Source organism: Microtus ochrogaster, linkage group LG5 (assembly GCF_000317375.1).
Source record: "Microtus ochrogaster isolate Prairie Vole_2 linkage group LG5, MicOch1.0, whole genome shotgun sequence".
Taxonomy (NCBI): Eukaryota; Metazoa; Chordata; class Mammalia; order Rodentia; family Cricetidae; genus Microtus; species Microtus ochrogaster.
The window spans coordinates 32,794,121-32,816,758 of NC_022031.1; the positions used below are offsets into that span (position 1 = coordinate 32,794,121).

At 46.2% G+C, this 22,638-nt stretch overlaps 1 protein-coding gene and 1 non-coding gene across 3 annotated transcripts in view; one reads left to right on the forward strand and one right to left on the reverse strand.

Annotated features, from left to right (window-relative positions):
* Positions 1-22,638, reverse strand: part of Mob3b (MOB kinase activator 3B) — a 174,459-nt gene that overhangs the window by 36,947 nt on the left and 114,874 nt on the right. The window lies entirely within an intron of this gene.
* Positions 12,892-12,996, forward strand: LOC113457773. Its single transcript, XR_003378270.1, has one exon. It is a non-coding gene; the product is annotated as a U6 spliceosomal RNA (small nuclear RNA).

Genomic DNA, 22,638 nt, shown 5'->3' on the forward strand with positions numbered 1-22,638 from the left:
GCACACACGCATGCCGAGGGAGGCTGTAACTGCATGGTGCACAGACTACAGTGCACACACGCATGCCGAGGGGGGCTGTGACTGTGTGGTGCACAGACTACAGAACACACACAGGCTGAGGGAGGCTGTGTCTGCAGGTGTCTCCCTCTCTTTTCCCCTTGTTCTCTCTTCTCCCTCTCTTTCTCTTTGCCCACCAGCCCCACCTGTCCCTCTCCTGCCTAGTTATTGGCCATTCATCTTTTTGCTAGATCAATCAGGTGCCTTGGGCAGGTAAAGCAACAACACATCTTTGCATCCTTAAACAAAGGCAGCTGCTAGTCAGAGAGACATGGAACAGGACAGACAGAACGAAAGGTAAATAACCCCAAGGCACAATGCAGATGACGAGAACAGATTAATTTAAGGTAAAAGAGGTAGTGGGACAAGCATAAGACAAGGCCGAGTGTTCGTAACTAATAACAAATCTCTGTGTCATGATTTGGGAGCTAGCAGTCCAAAAGAAAGCCTTCTATATACACGTCTGTTGCCAATATATTTTCTAATACAAGGAACAGGGGACTCCATGAAGAAACAGAATCGGATAGGAACTGTAAAATATGTCCTGGCACACTTTAAAGCACCAGAAAGAAGGGTGGTCTTCAGTAAGAACAGTGATGGATGGAGAGACCGTCAGGGGCTAAGGGCACCTGCCAACTTGAGTTTGATTTCTTAGAACTCATGATGGTAAGAGAGAACCAACTCCTGGTGGTCCTCCCGTGACCCCCCCACTAATATTAATATTAATAATAAATAATTCAACAGCAACAATAACAGTTTGGATATGTAAAAGAGATACAGGAGCCAATGTACACCCTGACCAGCAAAATCAATGTAGAAGCACTGTATCATAACCCAAGGTATAAAATAAATATCCCTAAGGCCATACTGATATAATACACAGCTGAATAATAAATCGGGAGTTTGCAAAGTATCTGTGTTGCAAGAGTGGAAACAATTTATGCAGATGCTATCTGGAGGCAGAGGAGCCTGAGTGTGCTCCTGGCGGGTGACTTGCTTCCTGCAGAGTGTGGTCTGGATGGCGGACGACTTCACACAGAAGTCTGACAAACATAACCCTGGCCAAGCAGTCGCAGCCAACATGAACAGAAGTAAACATGGTTCATGGAATATTCCTCTGATATGATGTGATGAAAGCCAGTCTCTTGTTAAGTATTTGTTACCCAAACCCATCAGCCCGCCTTACTATGAAACAAACAAACAACAAAAACAAACAAACAAACAAACTCAAATTAAGGAACATGCTACAAAATACCGGACAGTTCCTCAAAGACAAGGAAGGTCCTGATCCGCCTGCGTTTGTTCCTGAGCTTACGTGTGTGTGTGTGTGTGTGTGTGTGTGTGTGTGTGTGCATGCGCGCGTGCATATATACACACAGGCACACCCACATCATAGCTCGGAGGAGTACAAGGAGACACAATGACAAATGTAATTGGTGAATAGATAGGATTCAGAAGCAGAGAAGGGCAGCCAGCAAACTTTAAACAGAGTGAAGAGAGGGTAGGAGTAGTGAGGCTAGGGCCTTAGGTCTGCACGTGTGACAACCGTGTGATGGGTTCAGGGAGACGTGACAATATGGACGATCTGGGACAAGGCGTATGGAATGCTCAGCCCTACCCTTTGCAACTTTTACATACTTCTAAAACTGTTCCATAGATCTTTCCAAAACAGCCTGGAAGTCAAAATAAATGTTGATTCTAGTGGCTCTGCACTTATGCCCTTGCACATAAAATAAATGTACTGATAAAAACGTCTGATTGGAGTCAGGCGGTGGTGGCGCACACCTCTAGTCCCAGCACTTAGGAGGCAGAGGCAGGCGGATCCCTGTGAATTCGAGGCCAGTCCGGTCTACAGAATGAGTTACAGGACAGCCAGAGCTCCACAGAGAGACCTTGTCTTGAAAACCAAAATCAAACAAATAAACAAAAATATTGGTCTGGAGTTAGTTTGGCAAGCCCATTATTCAATAACTCCCCAGAATTTCAAGATCGTAACAGGATAATATTCAACTAAGGGCAGGCTCCTTCTGAATGTGTCCTACGACAGCTTGTCTCTGACTCCCTATCATTCTGAACAGAGAGATGATGTCACCAGCTCAGGAATACTGGTGCAGACCTGAAATTCCAACCAAGAGTTGGCTCACTCCAAAACATTCATTACTCTAAACTTTAAAGTTTATTTCGTCCTCAAGAAAGTATCTGCTGATAGTTTTTTAAAAATTAGGATGGAAATAAACTTGTTATGTCAATTTTAAGTTCCCCATGAAACACAACTTTTGAAGGAAGTCTGAGACTTCAGGAAGCCCGTCTTTTGGAATTGGATGGAACAGGACAAGAGGAGACATGAGAGGAGGTAGATGGCTGAAGAACTTGCTCCCTAGGAACAAATACTAAACACAGAGGTAAGACGTTGGAGGCGGCTGGCCAAGGTTAGCCATCAGGTATGATTAGTTTGGACTACATAATGCTGAAATGTTGCTAACGCTGAAGGCGGGATACGAAGGTCAAGAATGCTGGCTTCCTTCAGACCTGGAACAACTGTGGACTGGTGTAGCTGCATGGCCAGCTCATCCAGGCCTGGTCCCGCGCATGGAAGATGCAGCACGCACCGGGCAGTCCTGCTCATCTCGTGTATTCGCTCTGCTGGCCTGACTTTTGTTTCTTGCATATGTTTTTGTTCTTAAGTTTTTTTTTAAATGTTTAATTAGGTGTATGACTGTGTGCACATGTGAGTAAGTTTCAGCAGAGGCAAGGAGAGGGTGTAGGATCCTCTGGAGCTGGAGTTACAGGTGGCTGGCTGTAAGGCACCTGATGTGGGTGCTGGGATTGAACTTAGGTCCTCTGAAAGAGCATTACACACTCCAATACTGAGCTATCTACACACACACACACACACACACACACACACACACACACACACACACGAGAGAGAGAGAGAGACACAGAGAGAGAGAGACAGAGATACAGAGACAGAGAAAGAGAGAGGGCGAGAGAGGGAAAAAAGAGATTTATATCTATATGTACAGGGCCGCCCCACAGACTCTTTTTTTTATTTTATTTTTATTTATTTATTTTTTTTGGTTTTTCGAGACAGGGTTTCGCTGTGGCTTTGGAGCCTGTCCTGGAACTAGCTCTGTAGACCAGGCTGGTCTCGAACTCACAGAGATCCGCCTGCCTCTGCCTCCCGAGTGCTGGGATTAAAGGCGTGCGCCACCATTGCCCGGCTCCCACAGACTCTTAGAGACTAGTAAGGACCAAGAGAGTGGAGAACTCTTAAGGCATTTCTTTGTTGTTGTTTTGTTGTTGTTGTTGTTATTGCCTTTGGATGGAGAGTCAGTTCAATCCCTATACTTTTGTGTGTTGTGTCCAAATTCTCAACCACTATGAGGTCTAGAGGCCTTACCCGGAGAGACATTTTAGTACACAGCCCTATGTCCTTGCTTCCTCTCTTGGGGCCAGTCTCAAGGTTCTGGGAGGGCTAAGCACAGACAACGAGATGAGATTTCTATATCTTAAGTACCAAAGCCAAAGGGGACTTTTTTTGTGTCAAATGCCCCATTATACTAAGGCTCTGAAGAAGCTGACTGGGGAAACTTCTGGACTAGCACAATCCTTCTGGTTTTGGTCTATCCTCCTCTATTTCCCCCTTCTTCCCTTCTTTCCCCCATCCTATCTCTCCTCTCTCCTGCTCAGTTGAGAAAGGCCAGAAAAGATAAACTAGTTACAAAAGACTTCTTCCTGTTTTCACTCACACAGTTAAATTTAGCTATGTGTAAGACATAGCTAGAATCGCCTGTTGAGAGAGAGAAGTTGCTACCTGTGGTGGTTTGAATAGGTGCAGTCCCCATAGACTTATGTGTTTGAATAGTTGGCCCATAGGGAGTGGCACTATTAGGAGGTGTGGCCTTGTTGGAGGAAGCGCATCACTGTGGGGCTGAGCCCAGTGTGGGATACAGTTCACTTTCTTTTGCCTGCAGATGAAGACGTACAACTCTTAGCTCCCTCTTCAGCACCACATCTACTGGCCAAGGCTGCCATGCTTTCTGCCATGAAAATAATGGACTATAACCTCTGAAAGCATAAACCAGTCCCAATGAAATGTTTTCCTTCATGAGAGTTGCTGTGGTCATGGTGTCTTCACAGCAATAGAAACCTTAGCTGAGACACTACCTCTTCTAGGCTCATAGTCTGGTGGGCTATGAACTCAGTTAACGCCTCACTTTCTGATTCTTCAGCTGACAGACTAGAGCTGCGGTAGGGATCAGTGTGTCTCAAACCACTTCCTACAGCACAAAGAGGCTGCTGATCTGGTAGGAGGCATGAGGGATCCTCTCTTCATCCTTCCCTCTACCAACAGCCAATGTTCAAGTTGAGAAAGTTAAACTTGCAACCTCCTGGCCAAGGTAATGTCTAAGATACAAATAGAACTATCGTTTTATGGCCCTGAAACTTAAGTGGATGGCTGTGGCCTCCCAGCACTGCTACCCAGCCCATGACCACCCAGGGACTGCTAAACATTCCCCTAGTGGTAGAGTCTTCCTGGGGCTAGAGTCCTCCGGCTAACCTCTTGTTCTGCCAATACACTGAGAAGCTGCTTCTACTTCCTGTTCACTCTGAAATCCAACAAGGACTCCCAGAGAAGATGAAATTCTACTCCCCGCCTTTCTGAGACATGGATGCAGAGGTCTGGGTGGAATCTGTCACATCAATGTTTGGTTTATAATAATATTAAATAGCTTTGCTTGTCAAGTATTGGCCCTGACCGTCCAGGACACTGAAAGATGATATTCAACTGTGAGGGCAGGTTTGAGGAGTGTTCCACAGCCTGAATGAAGCCTTGGAGTCAGAAGCACTGGGCTCTTAGGCTTGAGGGAGATAGCTCAGTTAGCAAATGCTAGCTACACAAGCACGAAGCCTTGAGTTCCATCCCCAGGAAGCATGTAAAAAACAAACAAACGGGAACAGAGAAACAGCTGTGTGTGTCTGTCACACCAGGGCTAAGGAGCTGGAGACAGGCCAGAAAGTCGAGCCAGATTTGCAAGCTCCAGGTTGTCAGAGACCCTTTCTCAAACACAAAACAAATAAACAAACAGCACAGAATGTGATTGAGGAAGACACCAGGCTAGACCTTTGTTCCCCACACATGGATTCTGTTCCACCCAGCACACATATGTACACACACACACATGCACAAGAACACGTGTATACGCACATGCACACACACGCATGCATGCGTGAGCGTATAATTCTGTTTCGCTCATTCCACCTTGAGAGCCTTGAGCACATCCTCTCAGCTTTCTGAGTCCAGCTTCTTCGTCACTAGCTGTCCAGATGGGTGCAGAAGTGACACGGTGCGTGTGGACAGCGCAGCAGAGACCCTGGCTCTGTGAGTGTTACCTTACCTTACAACCTCTGTGAGTGTTGTAGGGACTAGGTCAGTTCCTGGATTGTTCCTGGATGGCTTTATGATATGATGAGTAAGAAAAGAAGTAGGGGGAAAAAAGACAAAGAAAAAGAGAGAAAAAAAGTCAAGGCGCGCAGTCACTCACAGCTGTGGAATGCTTGCTCCCTTGCTTCAGACTCCAGGCCAATTCTCTGTCTACGCTTCCCTGACTAAAGCCCCAGGCAAAACCTAATACAGGGTGTGCTCCAGTCGGTGATTCCCAGGGCCCTGATTCACTGTTTCTCCCAGAAGCTAAAAGGGATAGAGGGCTTTCAGGAAATCTGAGCCAAGGCCCCCGTCCCCCCCCCTCCACTCCCACAGCTTAAGGCAGACAAGGAACACCTAACAAATCAATGCCCATCACAAGTTCCTCTGCGCTGACTCAGACCCACAGCTCCTTGGCTCCTACCTGAGCAAAGAAAAGTCAAGACAGATTTCCTTGGACCTTGTGTTCCCGAGTCATGATTAAACCTGAAAAAATCATGAGTCAGTAGTGAGAGGCAGCTCCCCAGCCTGTCAGATGGAGCGCTCAGGCCCAGGGCTGGGCACCCCGAGCGACAGTGTCAGTCACACAGAAGGTAAGCCGGGATGGATCGTGCCTTTGAAACTGCATCCTGCAAGTTTTACAATAGTGTTTCAGGGGTCTTCCTGAGGTGCTGAAAATATGGGGTCCTCTACCTGCCCACCTGCCCCCTCAAGCTACCTCTCCCTGACTTAGGCAGCCCTGGTCTATCTGTTCTCTGTGTTACCTTATGTGGGTAGCTGCCAGGACATTTATTGATGTCTGTAAAGCCCTTGAGAATTTTTGAAGGCATTTTCTGTAGGACGGGCCCAGAAACAGGGATCTTATTAAGCATGCAAAGGCAGATGCCAATATTGATTGTCCTAATGGGCTCTGGCACAGGAAACACACTTAGAGTTAATTGCCGTCTGAACCCTTTTGCACAAAAGCTGGCCAGGCCTGGCACTTCCTCAAGCACCTACTTGCAGCTGCTGGGATAAAAGCCTAGCACCCTAAGGGGTGGATGCTGCCCATCAAACATCTTAGAGAAGGGTGCCTTGTGGCCTACACATGGCAAAGGAAGAAGGTTTGCAGGCATGTCTGAGGAGGTTTGCACACTGTGAGCTGTGGACCCCCGGGGGTCTTCACAAAGGAGCAAGAAGCACACAGGCCGTCCACCTGTTGCCCTGCTTCAAGCGTGCACACGTTCACAGCATGGCGGTACCCAAGCCTGAGCCCAAGGGTGTAGTGCTTGCCTATGCCACCTCTCCTGTGACACCACAAGCACCTTTGAATTTATATATCTACGACCGCAAAGCAGCCACGCTCATTGCTCTTCGTGAGCGAGGTTCAGAAAGGAACGCATCTGGACAAAAGGAGAGGCATGCCCTCACTCTCAGCCACTTTTAAAGCTGCTGTGCCGTGGTGGGTACCTGACACAGTAAGGCATTTCTGGTCATTTTCAGAAGTGAAGTTGTGATGAGTACCTGATTCATTCAGTCATGTTTAGTAACCTCAGGTTTTTTTTTGTTTTTGTTTTTTTTCTCGTTTTTCAAGACAGGGTTTCTCTCTGCAGCCCTGGCTGTCCTGGAACTCACTCGTAGACCAGACTGCCTTGAATTCACAGAGATCCACCTGCTTCTGTCTCCCGAGTGCTGGGGGGGTTAAAGGTGTGAGCCACCACCGCCCAGCAATCTTGCCATTCTTACAGACACATCGGAGAAGAATAATTCCATGGGGCAGAAGAAATTTCCGGTAGCAACAGTTTACCCATTTGGGCACCAGGTCTGGAAGTGACGCTTGTCAAACTGGAGCCAAAGCAGGCTGAAGGATCTGCTTCACCAATGCTGCCTTCTCGAGAAGAGCATGAAGAATTGCTTCCTTTCAGTTGCTAGAATGTATAAATACCAGAAATTTCTATCCTTAGAGAGAGTTACCACATGGAAGCTGTTTTCAAAAGAATTTAAAAATCTACGCGCGTAGCACACAAGGGTCACACGCTGGTTGTCATCACATTCATGATGGCCCAGAAGTCTCAGTCAGCCTGGGGTCCACCGATATTTTATTAGCTACAGGAATTACATTTTGAAGAAAGACATCAGCTTATCTTTTCCGGGGAGTAAGGCAGCAGACAAAGTATCAGCTCACAACTGGTACATCTCTCATCCGAGCGCACACTGTACTCTAGCTCTTGGGGATACTGGGATGCAGGGAGCGGAAGGCTCCTCCCTGCCCAGCCTTGTACAGTCAACACACCTGCAGTTCACAGCTGCCCGTGGCTGCCACTCCAAGACAGATGCTTGGGTTGGCTTCCCCACAATCTGCAAATAGCAGCGAAATGAGCCACAGTTGCTTCTGGGTACCAAAAATACAATTACAAGCCTGGGAAGATGAATCATTGTCATTTAATGGAAATCTCTAGACTAAATGGGCTTGCTAACAAAAACTGAACTTGGATGCCGCCATTGGACAGAGCGAAAGGAAAGGGATGCATGAGAAGATGAACAACCTGTCATTTAAAGTATTTATTGCCAATGTATACCACGATTAGCAAAATTCTAAAGGAATTCCTTTCTTCTTCTTTTTCCTCTTCTTCCGCCTCCCTGTCCCTCTCCCCATCCCCCCTCTCCGCTATTTAGTTTTTACATAGTTAAGGTGCTTTCAAATTCACTATGTAGCTGAAGCTGGCCCAGAACTCCTGGTCCTCCTACGCTCATCTCCCAAGTGCTAGGATTATATATCTGTGCCACCAACCCCAGCTTTTTATATGAAATTTCCACTGAGGAACCGCCACACTGCTTTCCAGAGTGGTTGCACGAGTTTGCTTTCCCACCAGCAATGGATGAGTGTACCCCTTTCTCCACAACCTCTCCAGCAAAGGCTATCATTGGTGTTTTTTATTTTAGCCATTCTGACAGGTGTGAGATGGTATCTTAAAGTTGTCTTGATTTGTATTTCCCTGATCGCTAAGGAAGTTGAGCATGACCTTAAGTGTCTTTTGGCCATTTGAACTTCTTCTGTTGAGAATTCTCTGTTCAGCTCAGTGCCCCATTTTATAATTGGGTTGATTAGCCTTTTACGGTCTAGTTTCTTGAGTTCTTTATATATTTTGGAGATCAGACCTTTGTCAGTTGCGGGGTTGGTGAAGATCTTCTCCCAGTCAGTAGGTTGCCTTTGTGTCTTAGCGACAGTGTCCTTTGCTTTACAGAAGCTTCTCAGTGTCAGGAGGTCCCATTTATTCAATGAGGTCCTTAATGTCTGTGCTGCTGGGGTTATACATAGGAAGCAGTGTGACGGTTTCTCAGGAAATTTGGGATCAACTTACCCCTGGACCCAGCAATACCACTCTTGGGAATATACCCAAGAGAGGCCTTATCATACAACAAAAGTATATGCTCTACGATGTTCATAGCAGCATTGTTTGTAATAGCCAGAACTTGGAAACAACCTAGATGCCCTTCAATGGAAGAATAGATGAAGAAAGTATGGAATATATACATATTAGAGTACTACTCAGCAGTAAAAAACAAGGGCTTCTTGAATTTTGCATGCAAATGGATGGAAATAGAAAACACTATCCTGAGTGAGGTAAGCCAGACCCAAAAAGAGGAGCATGGGATGTATTCACTCATATTTGGTTTCTAGCCATAAACAAAGGACATTGAGCCTATAATTAGTGATCCTAGAGAAGCTAAATAAGGAGAACCCAAAGAAAACCATATAGGCATCCTCCTGAATATTAACCTTCATCAGGCGATGAAAGGAGACAGAGACAGAGATCCACATTGGAGCACCGGACATAATTCTCAAGGTCCAAATCAGGAGCAGAAGGAGAGAGAGCACGAGAAAGGAACTCAGGACCGCAAGGGGTGCACCCACACACTGAGACAATGGGGATGTTCTATTGGGAACTCACCAAGGCCAGCTGCCCTGGGTCTGAAAAAACCTGGGATAAAACCGGACTCGCTAAACATAGCGAACAATGAGGACTACTGAGAACTCAAGAACAATGGCAATGGGTTTTTGATCCTACTGCATGTACTGGTCTTGTAAGAGCCTAGGCAGTTTGGATGCTCAACTTACTAGACCTGGATGGAGGTGGGGGTTCCTTGGACTTCCCACAGGGCAGGGAACCCTGTTTGCTCTTCGGGCTGAGAAGGGAGGGGGACTTGATTGGGGGAGGGGGAGGGAAATGGGAGGCAGTGGTGGGGAAGAGATGGAAATCTTTAATAAATAAATAAAAAAAAAAGAAATTTCCACTGAAAGAATTTTTTGTTGAAAGAATATTATAAATTCTTAAATATGTTTAAGGATGAAAAATGATGAGCCTTAACAGGCAAACTGTTTTACACACAGTGTTGTAGCCCCCATCCCACAGTGTCTCAGGCCAGATGTCTACCTTCCCTTTGGAAACAGCAGAGGGAAGAGCCTGGACCAGAAACAGCTCTGCCACGTAACGACCTGTGTGATCTTGGGTAGCTCACTGTACCTCAGCAGCTTCATCTTTAAAATGTGATGACAACAGTTCCAAAGTCTTAGTGAGGACTAATGAGTGAATATTTTTGAGACACTCACATAGTCTCATGTGCATTGGGGGGCATGTTTAGAACCAGCCATAGCTCCCCAGGGGCTATAGCATCTCCTCCCCTAATTATAGGCAGACTTTACAGACATCCCCTGGGAAGTAAAGCATCTGCCCTGAGCAGCACAGACCCCAGAAGCCCCTTCAGCATGTTACTGCTTTTGAAGTAACCCTTGCCCCAAGATTTTCTTCCTCATTTAATGTACTGTCTTCCAGCCTCTCAGAGTGGACTTTGCAGGTGAATTTAACGCCATTTAAAATGTTAATACAGGTCAGCAATTAACAAAACCCTATAATGTCCTGGTGATGGCATCTCTGGATTTAAATGCTCCTATGGGTGTTGCCTATGAGGGATTTGAGGACATCCTGGAGGAGGAAGAGACTAACAGGAGAATCTGACTAATGTCATGCTAGCAATAGTTGAAGCGGCCATGAGTGTGTGTGTGTGAATATGACATGCACTCATGGTGGACCTGGGCAAAAGGAGACATGCAGATAAATGCCATTCCACGAACGGTCCCCAGTATGGCCCTCCAAGGAATCTCATGAAATAATTTTCTAGTTTATGTTTTAAGTGTTTTGTTTTCAAGCACTGTTTTATATTGTCACGTACTAGCCATTACAACGACCCTATGAACACTATCCCCTCTTTCCATAAAAGGAAACCAAGTTTTGGGCAGCCATTTGCTCCACACTACCCAGCCTTTCAGTGTACAGGCAGAAGTGGAAAGAAAGTCTCTGGGAATCCATAGTCCACATTGTACACTTCTATGCTAAGACACTCTGCACACAGAAAAACATAAAACACAGAAGAAAGACCTTAAGCTGTCAGAGTGGGTTGTGTTTGCCACTCTCCTTCTGCTTGAAATGCAGTTGGCCAGTCCAGGTTCATATCTGACTGCTAGAAGGGAAGAAAATAAAGGCTCTGTGAAATACTTGGTTCACTGATTCCTCCAGAAATGGTGCCTTTGCTCGGCAGGGGCAAGGGACTTTCTACACTGGAGCTTCTCTCAGAATGAGCTGGTCACTGTGTCCCCTGAAGGGATGCCCTCCTTCATCAGCCGGAATGCTGGACCAGACAGACAGCAGTAGCCAACAGTCCTGTCATCAGGCCTCCTTCCTGATAAGTCTGGCGAGTGGTTCTCCTGGAGGCGGTTTTGTTCGAGCTCACTTTATTAGTTACCACCAAGAGCTAATAAAACATGTCAGGAAGTCTCTGTGAGCTGTAAAAACATTTCCAAAGGTCACTGCCAACACTCTGGACTTCAATGACTTTTTAAAGGGAAAGAAAACAAAAGCAGAGAGCTAGGATTTCAAAACACAGAGTAGGGACCACAAATGGGCTATAGGGGCCGACAGATCCACTCCACAGCAGCCCTCGAATGAGTCAAATCCAGGAGTCATGAAGAAAAGATCCAAAAATCTCAGCGTGCCAGCAAGGACAGTGGGAAGGGAAAGCAGGACCATCCCAGTTTGATCACAAATAAAGATTTAATCTCATCTCTTAGTCTCCCTAGCGGGCTGTCTTCCAGACCTCTGCCGATCCCAAAGGCTGATGCTGTTCAAGTGGCTTATGAAACAGCATCGCATCTGCACACATCCCATGAACATCCTCCTGCATACTTCAAGTCACCCATATGTTATATATAATGCAAAAGTTATATAAATAGCTGTATTGCTTAAGGGGATGTTTGTGTTCAAACAAGAGTACTTATTATTGATCTGACCACATTCTCCTCCATGACTGGATGGATCTACTGATGCAGAAAGCTAATGTGTTTGTCTTGCTTACTTATATTTGGTTGGAAGGCATCTAATCAGTACCAGTTACATCTCCTTACACTTCCATTGCCTACAATAGACTCTTTTATGAGCAATAGAGTATGGGACACATAAGTGTTTAATCTCAGATTCACCACAGTGTATCAGGCATTCTTCTTAATGTATGTTCTTTTATATTATAAAGGTAAATAAAGTTTAAAGCTTTTCATTTTATTTATGCATGTGAATGTTTTATCTGCGTGTCCATCTGTGTCCATGCATGTGTACCATGTGAGCACAGTGCCCAAGGACACCAGAAGAGGAGGTTATATCCAAGGGGACAGTGGAAACTCACCCTGTTTGTTTTGGGAATTGAAGTTGGGTCCTCTGGAACAGGAGCCAGTGCTCTTCTCTGCTGATGACTGCAGCCCCACAATTTAATTTTTAAAAGTAGAAAAGCATAGAATGGAGGAAAAAAAATCTTCCTAGACCAGGATGTAGCATGTCATTTTAAAGATGGTGTATAGTTCAATGCCCATTGTTTATTTCTTGTGTCAGAAGCCATACAGGTGACGGTATGACTTCCACTGGGTGGGAGATACTGATAACATTGAGCTTTCCATTGACTGTTGTCCTGAGAGCCCACAATAGAGGGCGCAATATCATTTTTTTATTCTGTATTAGGATAAAATTTCATGCTTTGTTTTGAGGGTGATGGGAGGTCATCTGAGGATCCCAAAGTCTTACAGAAGCGTCAGGACTTCTGAATCGGGAGGTGACAGCCAAGGGATGCAAAGCTTCAGTAGTAGTAGTAGATAGGAGAACTCAGTTCCACAGGCCTGCTGTACCGCATGGTGGTCAGTAGTAATGGAGAACACACCTGAAATTCCTAACAGTTTCAGTAGTTTTCTCGCTAAGAAAATGGTGATAATGAGGGTGACAGATGTGATAATTAGCTAGATGTAAGCATTTCACATATATGATGGTATATAATCAAATATATATAATTTTACTTGTTGATCAAATAATTTTAAAAAGAGGTCCTGGTACTCACTCCAGCAGCAATATACTAAAATTAGAATGATACAGAGAAGAACAGCATGGCCCCTTTGCAACGATGACATGCAAATTTGTGAAGTGTTCCATATTTTTAAAGATGATCGTGGTATGTACTCACTCATACGTGGATACTAGCTGTAAAGCAAAGGATGAGGAGCCTATAGTCCCTGACCCTAGAAAAGCTAAATAGCAAAGTAAACCCTAAGAAAAACATATACAGCTCCACCTGGAAAGGGGAAATACAAAAGATCTGACAAAACTGGGAGCATGGCGGTAGGGTAGAAGAGAGGGCAGAAGGGGAGGAGAAGGGGAGGGTTGAGGAGAACTTGAGGGAACAGGATAGTTGAGTTGGAGGAAGGGCAGAGATGAGAGTAAGGAAAGAGATATCTTGATTGAGGGAGCCATTACAGGGCTAGCAAGAAACCTGGCACTAGAGAAATTCCCAGAATTCCACAAGGATGACCCCAGCTAAGACCCTAAGGAATAGAGGAGAGGGTGTCCAAACAGGCCTTGCCCTGTAGTCAGATTGATGAATATTATAAAGGTCACTATAGAACCCTCATCCAGCAATTGATGGAAACAGATAGAGACCTGCAGCGGAGCACTGGACTGAGCTCCCAAAGTCCAGTTGAAGAGTGGGAGGAGTGAGAATATGAGCAAAGAGGTCAAGACCATGATGGGTTCACCCACTGAAACAGTTTACCTGAGCTAATGGCAGCCCACCAACTCCAGCCGGACAGGGAAGGAACCAGCATAGGACCAAACCAGACTCTCTGAATGTGGGTGACAGTTGTATGGGTGGGGCAGACTGTGGGGCCACTGGCAGTGGCACCAGGATTTATCCCTGCTGCTTATACTGGCTTTTTTGAAACCCACTCTCTTTGGAAGGTTACCCTGCTCAGCCTAGATATAGTAGGGAGGGTCTTGGACCTTCCCCGAAGCAATGTGCTTTACCCTCTCTGGGGAGTGGACTGGGTCATGAGGGGAAGGAAGGGGAGAGAGTGGAAACTGGAATTGGTATGTAAAATGAAAAAAGATTTTTTTAAAAAAAGGAAAGAAAAGAAAAGAAAAGAAAAGAGGTCACTGTCCCAGACACAGAGAGGCAGGTTCTATGGGTCCAGAGGCACACTGCACGTGGCCATCTTCTGAAATTTATTTCGGACCTCAGCAGGAAATGAAAGTGACTCAGCAAATGCTGGGATTCAGTCAATGACTGGAGACGCCACGGGGCAGAGCTGCTCCTTCCATTCTGCACTGCTCTCTTCTCTTTCTCCTCCCTGTCTGTGATTAAGATAATAGAGGAATCAGAGAGCCTACGCTGAAGCTGGGGTGGGCTCGGTGGTGGAGCCTGCGCTCAGCACGCTGCCCATGTCCAGCCCTGGGTTTGATCCCCAGTAACAAAATCCGCTAGTCAGCTCCACCAGCTTCCTCCCTCTAGGTCCCCTCTGCCTGCATCTTGACATTGAGGATAGCACAGGGCCCGTCAGGATCACTTGGAGGACGAAATGAGTGGGCACATGGAGAAGGCAGGTGTTTGCTGTATACTCTCAACATACTCGAGACCTTATCAACTCAGCTTGCTTTTAGGCTCGATGAATGGTTTGCAAGGGCCCTTTAGGTGAGCTTTTTCATCACCGATTGTCTCCATGTGGGGCTGGTGTGAGAGGCTGTCCCGCGTTGCGGGGTGTTTTATCATCTCTGTCTGGGCACGCTCCCAAAGGTGACAGGAAAAGTGTCCTTAGACAAGCTGCTCATTGCCAAGCCACTCTTGACCGGGACTCTGGCTTTAGACCACTCTCTGATTGCTCATTAACGGCTCCACTTTCTCCGACAGGTCGCTCAGAGATAAATGTTATGGTGCACCGCAGCCTGTGCGCTAGCTGAGCGGAAATTACACAGCCCCCCGCCCCCAGGAAGTGCCCTGCTGCTGTCCTTGCTTCCTTGCTGAGAAACAGAAGCCAGTGTCACCCAGTGAGGCAGAGATAGATGTGTCTCAAATGTCCCCCCATCTACCACCTGGGCAGTAGCACACCCCCTCATCTGCGCCTTCTTCCTCGGCAGGTAGATGATTTGACTCAGAGGGTTTCCCTGCCCAGAAAAGAGAAGCCACCGGGAGCATGGTTTTGAGCCTCAGACATCCTCATAAAACAAGACAGTAATTCTGACCTTATGGTTATTGTTCATAACTGGAGGATATGGTGAACATAAATATTCAGTGCAGAGTCTGGTATAGTACAGGTGTGCACAGTCAGTGTGTGGTCCTTCATCCTCCAGTCAGAAGGAATCTCAGGGGGAGGGGTGTGACGTAATTAGAAAGTAAAGATGAGGATGAAAAGAGCTGAGGGCGAGCCTGGCAGTGCATAGAGAAGGGCGAGCCTGGCAGTACATAGAGAAGAAGGTAGATCGCTACTGAGTTTGAGGCTAGCCTGTCCTATCTATCAAGTTCCAGGCTAGCCATGGCTACAAAGTGAGGATCCTGTCTTTAAAAACAAAACAAAACAAACAAGAAACTGAGGGGAGGTGAGGAGGAGGAAGCTGCTTATACACTCCTCACCCCCCACTCTCCACCCCCCCACTCCCCCACCCCAGCCACAATTGAAGAATGGCTGGTCGGAGGAAGACGAGAGCATCTTGGAGGATCTTGATACTGACTGTGTAACATCCCAGATAAAGAACAAACAACCATCAACCACTGCGGTGTGTTTTTGAGGTGGTGTGTGGGTGATCTGAACTAAGATATTTGAGAGATCACTGGCGAGCTATTCAAAGCGTGCCTAAAATGTCTTCCACTTTCACCCCCAGGGCCTCTATCCTTAGCTCTTCGCAAATGGAACGGTACGATGCTGCGGAGAGTCAGCTCGTTTGCTTTTGCAAAATGGCAATCTCCTAGAGTTCCATCTAAATTTAGGGGAGGAAACGGACTCTTTAAAATATTTAAAATTCCTCAGTCGAGGTCAAATGATTTAGCCTTCACTGTGGGAGAAAAACTGTAAGGCAAGCTGCGCCTGAAAGCCCACAGGAGATGGGTTATTATAATCGGGGAGAATTCCATTCTCCCTCGTCTTTCCTTCATACACCCGAGATGCAAATTTATAGAGCTCCCAAAAGACCCCGCAGTCAAAGAGGCAGGTGCTTTATCTCAATTCCCAGCAGGACTCTGAATTAATCATGGGAGGAAGGTACACCTCATGGGCTAATAAGCAATTGAATGAGACAGCATGGATATGCCACGCTGAGCAAGACAAGGGGGCGGGCCGTGCAGCACTAAGTGGCAAGTGGAAATGCAGGCCAGGTCATTAGGATTGGGTGCCAGTGGGTACCCCCAGCTCAACCCTACCTGGCTTTCATGTTAGGGAAAAGAAAGAACTGGGGAGACAAGTTAGCCTCCCAGGAACTCAGCTGGGAGGCTAGTCACTGAAGGACTGATCTAGAGTATTTTATTTGACAACTGTCTCTTCACTGATGGGCCCTGGAGAACCTTCTGGGAATCCAAAGCCTGGAAACTACCTTGTATGTTTTTTTAAAACCCATCCATCAGTCAGAAGGACAGGACAAACACTCCCAAATTTGTAGATTCAACTTTATCTCTTCCCCAAGTCTCAAGCTTCCCTTATTGACTGCCAACAGATCTGTCTCCATAGCATAAGCATATCCAGTTTATCATGTCCCCAAATGAAATCACATCTCTTGACTTAGTCACACCCAGGTGTCAGGGTGACTTGTGCGTGAGACTTTCCTAAGGACAGGCGTGAGACTGCTCGTGTCGTGTCTTCAGGCGGTTTGCGGCATGAGCCTAACCTGAAGACGACTGTTACTGGGGACCGGAGGCACGGCCAGAGGTCTGGGTGCAGGGACAGTCCTTCTAATGCTACAGGAGGCGCGTCACTGTTCTACACAGGCCCTTACTTCTTTCATCCGCTTTCTTTTGCTTAAGGTTGCAATTTTGCCTTACCTGCTTAGGAACTTGTGTTTTAACTTATATGTGACAAGCAACTAATCTACTCACGCTGAATCAGTCCCGTGGCCTACTGTGAACAAGGCATGATGCCTTAGGACAACGGTTCAAAATGCATGAGTCGCAACTCCTTGGGGGTCACATTTCAGATATCCTGCGTATCAGATATTTACATTACAATTCATAACAGTAGCAAAATTACAGATATGAAGTTGTGATGCAATAATTTTACACCTGGGGGTCACCACAGCATGAGGAACAGTATTAAAGGGTTGCAGCTTTGGGAAGGTTGATCACTGCCAATGATGAGACAGTGGTGGAGCTGGGGCCAAGCAGCTGAAGGGTGGGGACTGAATGCTCTTTTCTTCCCAAGGGTCACATGACCTCACTTCTGAGCCCTATCCCAGTCCCTGGAGGTCCTTTTTCCTCTTTCTCATTCCTTGAGACTAATCCCTTCCCATAGGACTTGAAGCTAATCTAAGCCTGGACTTAAGTCACTTCCTAGGCCTAAGAGAGGACTCCACTCTTCTTCTGGGTGGCACATAAGCCACATGGCACAAGCCAACCTACTGGTTGACCTGCCTCAGGCCAGGTTGGGTGGGCTCTTAGGGACAGATGCTCTATCACCTGGGGCTCTGAATAGACAAGCAGGTGATCTGGGAAGGATCACTGTCTGCAAACAGTCTAAATATCTTTAGAAGCGTATGTCCCCTTCACCCGACTGGGGAAACCTGCCATATACACTTTTTCCTCACCCCTCACCCCTGGCAGTTCTCCCAGCCTTCTACTCTACTAGCATCCAAGAACCATGCATAGCATATCCGGATGCCAATTAAATCCTCTTTATACAGTAATGAGAAATGAAAACCATTAGAAGGACTTCAAAGCAAGGGACGCAAGGGCAAACATATGGGTAGACCACATGGTGAACACAGAGCTCTGTCTATCTGATACCAGACTCTGAAATATGAGCAACACAATACTTCTGGGAGGCAGGCTTCATTTCGACAATGACATCCCAGCACAGGTGGGCAGTGTGCTCTTCCAGCTTCCTCTGCTCCCTTCCAACAGCCTGGTCCCTAATGTGCAGGCGCTGCTCTGGCTTCTGCCACCTTGTTCTCATGGCCTGCGAAAGGGCATCCAAATTCTGTGCCCATTTTCTCATCTATAGAATGGAAATGATAAAGCCCTGCAGGATTCTTGGGGATATTATCAGTGAATTTATAAAGCATATATCCCTAGGTCTAGCATATGTGTGTTGTCAGTAAACATGAACTACTAGATTGATTCATGTGAGATTGATATTTTGGTAGATCAAACTAATATTATATATCTTTTCCCTAGCAGAGGAATTAACATTTTTATTACTGGTATATATTTATGTATTTCCCCCACTAAAGAGTGAGCTCTTTGACAGCAGGGATTCTGCTTGTCTTACTTCCCACACAGCATCTGGCACAGATGTGGCAGATAGCAGATATTGCACTATATTTATTGAATGAATATTATGCTAACAAGCTGATGATGATAACAGAGGTTGTCTTAGGTAGGTTTCTATTGCTATGAAGAGGCACCATGACACAGCTACTCTTATAAACAAAAAAACATTTAATTGGGTGGCTTACAGTTCAGAGGTTCAGTCCATTATCATCGTGGTGGGACATGGCAGTAATGCAGGTAGACATGGTGCTGGAGAAGGAACTGGGAGTTCTACATCTTTGATGCGCAGGCAACAGGAAGTGAACCGGGTGTCACAGTGAGCAAAGCTTGAGCAAAGGAGACCTCAAAGCCTGCCCCACAGTGACACACTTCCTCCAACAAGGCCACGCCTCCTGCAACAAACTCATACCTTTATAATAGTGCTACTCCCTTTTAAGGACATTTTCTTCTAAACCACCATAGAGGTATGTCTGGAGATAACTGCTGAAAATATTGTTCTTTATCTCATTGCCTGGTACACATTATCAAATAATTAACATCTTAAGGGAACAGATAAGCAATTGACTGAATACATTTTCAAGCAATATAGGAAGTCCAAAGAAACCATGAAGTCAATGAAAATTGCTCTGGCCCTGGTTTTGGGTTATTGTCATCAGCTTCATTTTCACCATCCTAGAAGGCTGTTGGCTGTTAGAGCTCCTTTAGTCCCACGGGTCTTCCAGGTAAACCAAAGACATGGTGACAGCCCGAACCGGAAAGGGCTGTGGTGTGGAGATTCAAGCACCTGTTCACTACAGTCTACCCAGGAACAGCTGACAGCTGGCAACCGTGCAAGAGCCTTTGCAGGGGGAAGACTCTTCTAAGCTACCGTGTGTGGTTCATGACACTCACCATGCTTTGTCCTATGGACCTGTGAGGCTGACTCCCTGAGTCTCTCACCAGGCATTCAAGAAGGAGAACGGTCCCAAGAATAAAAGTAAATAAAAGATCCTGTCTATTGCTACCAGGGAACTAAGAGAGGCTTGTGAGGAAGGATTAAATAAGAAGACAGAAACGTAAAGACAGAATTACGGTGAAAAGGGAAGAATTAGTCCTTCTATAGGAAACATTGACATTTCAACTCAGATTCAAGGACAGGGGTGTTTAGTTTTGACAACACATGAGGAAGAGAACACCATGGAAAGGTAAAACAATCATTTAAAAGAGAAGCATTTACTTTAAGCTACTTAGACTTGAGGGATAATAAATTTATACACCCAAGGATAGGGGGAAAGGAAAGAATTACTGAGGCCCACAAACGCCCACTGAAGTTACCTCCACCGCTGCTCAACATGTGCCAGCCCCTACAGTATCTGACAGGTCAGGGAAAGACACGGTTAACCTGTACTCTGCCATCTGAGTTTAGACTTCAAAACAGAAGATAGGATAACCAGACAGACGGAGGTTTTTGTGATTTCTCCTAGCACTGGAGGGGGTCTTTTCAACTCAAGCCACTATTTACAGAAGCCTTCCCGCAGGACTGTAATTACGGGGTTTGCTCAGCTACAAAGGCTCCGAGCAAACCATCAAAGGAAGAGGAAACAGGTTACTCAAGTGTGCCCTTTCACATTTGCTGGTCAGTGGAAATCTAATGGCCTGCAGCAGCTTGAACGGCCAAAGCAAAACCCCCTAGGCACACAGAGCCTGACACTGAAGTTCCCATCTTCCTAGTTCACTTGGAGAAGTGAGGGTCTGGAGAGGTAACATGTCTTGAGCTCCCACTGTGTCAGTCAATTCACCCACCCACACAGACTTCCATATGCTCCAGGGAATGCGGTAGGTCTCAACTCTTTTTAGATCAAGAACCAGGAGTCCATAGGACCTCAAAAAGACACCATCTTGGCACTGGGAAGTTGGCAGAGGCTTCAGGGAGCAACTCTGGCAAGACAATGGGATCCTTAGGATGTTTTTCTTAATGGGGGGCTGAAGAGATGGCTCAGTCAGTGGTTAAGAGCACTGACTGCTCTTTCAGAGGTCCTGAGTTCAATTCCCAGCAACCACATGGTGGCTCGCAATCACCTATAATGAGATCCGGTGCCTTCTTCTGGGCTGCAGGGACACGTGTAGACAGAACACTGTATACATATTAAATAAATAAATCTTTAATAATGTCTGTTTATGACCAATATTGCTTCCTTGCAACTTCATCTCTTCCCTCTCCCTTCCCACCTGGGGCATAACTGTGAAACTTACACCCTATATTCTCTGATAATCTATTTCATCTCTGGGACTTAGGACCTGGGACCTGGAACCCAGCGGATCCTGACTTCCCTCTTTGCTACCCTTACTGAGTACTCACAGACATTTTCATCTCTAGCAGTTACTGTTGGACACTGATCTGGGTACACAGTATGATGCCAACCGCTCACAGTGACCATGGCGCTTCTGAAAGAATACAGTGAGCAGAGAGGAGACCCTGCTGGACTTTTATCTATCCCATGAAACCTTCGCAGAGAAATACAACACAGGTGACCGAGCCTCTGGAATCATAGATGACTCAGCAGGTTCTTCCAAGTTGATGAGACAGAGAAACTGGGAATGAAAGCATTATCTTCCTCCTCAAAGAATCTGTTCCAGACCACCCAACATCCATTCACTGGATACGTAGTGGATTAAATTAGGACTTAGTCTTGGTTGGTACTGAGTACCCCATCATCTACATTTCTGCACCTGGAGAGATGCATTTTACATCACTCTCTGAGCAGAGTGGAAAACAGAGCCTTGCCTTCTTGATGTTAACTTTATTTTATCCCTGAAACATTAGCATTGCACTAACATTTAGGGTTAGATGAAGCTAATTTTCCCAGTAATAAAGTGGTAGCTATACCCATGGGCCCACCATCGTCACTAGTCACTCATTAATTTTGACTTAGCGTCCTTCATTCAGCAACCTCACTGTGCCTACTCTAGTTAAGGGCCTGCTGGCCGGACAACTGAGAAGTTGAGACCAGTTTCCTGAATCCCTTCACTCAGCACTTCCTACAGTACTGATGCCAAGGAGAGCACTGGCTCCAGGATGCACTTGGCTTAATGGATTTTTGTAGTATTTCCCCTTCCTTCCTGTGACAAAGCCCGAGCTTAGCATGAAAGCCGCCCAGTTTCCTGAACTAGTATGCTGACTGTCTTTTGGAACTGCACCATGCTGAAGACCCTTGCTCACCATGGACTTGCTTAGCCCCAAGTAACTCTGGCTGCTTTTGCATATGTAATCCTCATATGGCTTTGGAAGACAGTACTATTTTGAAGACAACTGAGGTTATTAACTTAAGTCAGCTTACATAGGCAGGGAGTGGTGGGCTGGAGTTCATGCATTCAACAGATTTTAACTTCTTACTAAGGTCAGTCACTGTTCCAGGGATCAGGAAACATTTGTGAACAACATACCTAAAACATATCCCCACGGGGGGTGACTCTCAACTGGGGCTTGATCCCAAAGCTGATTGTTAGATCTCAGCTCTTGAATCTCAGAGCTGCTGTTCCAACTGCACAGAAAGAAATGCAGGTAGCGTTTGAATATCTGGGGGCTGGGAAGATTATAGTGGTATATTATTTGTGTTTTAATAAATAAAGCTTGCCTGAAGATCAGAGAGCAAAGCAGCCATACTAGGAGGTGATACAGGCCAGGGAGTGGTGGCACACACCTTTAATCCCAAAACTCAGGAGACAGAGACAGATGAATCTCTGTGAGTTCAAAGACACCCTGGGCTATGCAAGCTTGAATCTGTCTGAAAGAGAAACAAGAGCTCACACAAAGGTGATCCCAGCACTTGGGATCACACGCCTTTAAACCCAGCATATGAGAGGTGGAGAGAGAAGAGACAAGGCTGGGCAGAGAGAGGAATATAAAGGGGAAGAGACAGGGACTCAGTGGAGTGTGGAGTCTGAGGTTGGTGGAGAGCACCGCAGAATCACCCCTTTGTCTGAGTCTTGGTAGAGGGAAGATTTTTCTAGTGGCTTGGCTGCTTTGCTTTTCTGATCTTCAGCTTGAACCCCAATACCATTCTCTGAGTTTTTATTATTCGTGTTACAGAAGATGGTTCAGTGGGTAAAATACACAAATTATGCCAGTGTGAAGCCCCACACTTTAAGTGTCTCGAGCCCACAGAGAGCCAGATGCAGTAGCCCATGCCTGTAATCCCAGTGCTCCTGTGGCCAGAGGGGAAGTGCAGACAGGAGGCTCCCTGTTTACAGGCCAGCTTGCCCAGGCTGCAGGGGCAACAGCAAAACTCTTCCTCCAAGGTGGAAGGTAAAGTCCTCTACTTGAGGTTTTCTCCAGCCTCCATATATACACTGTGGTGCAT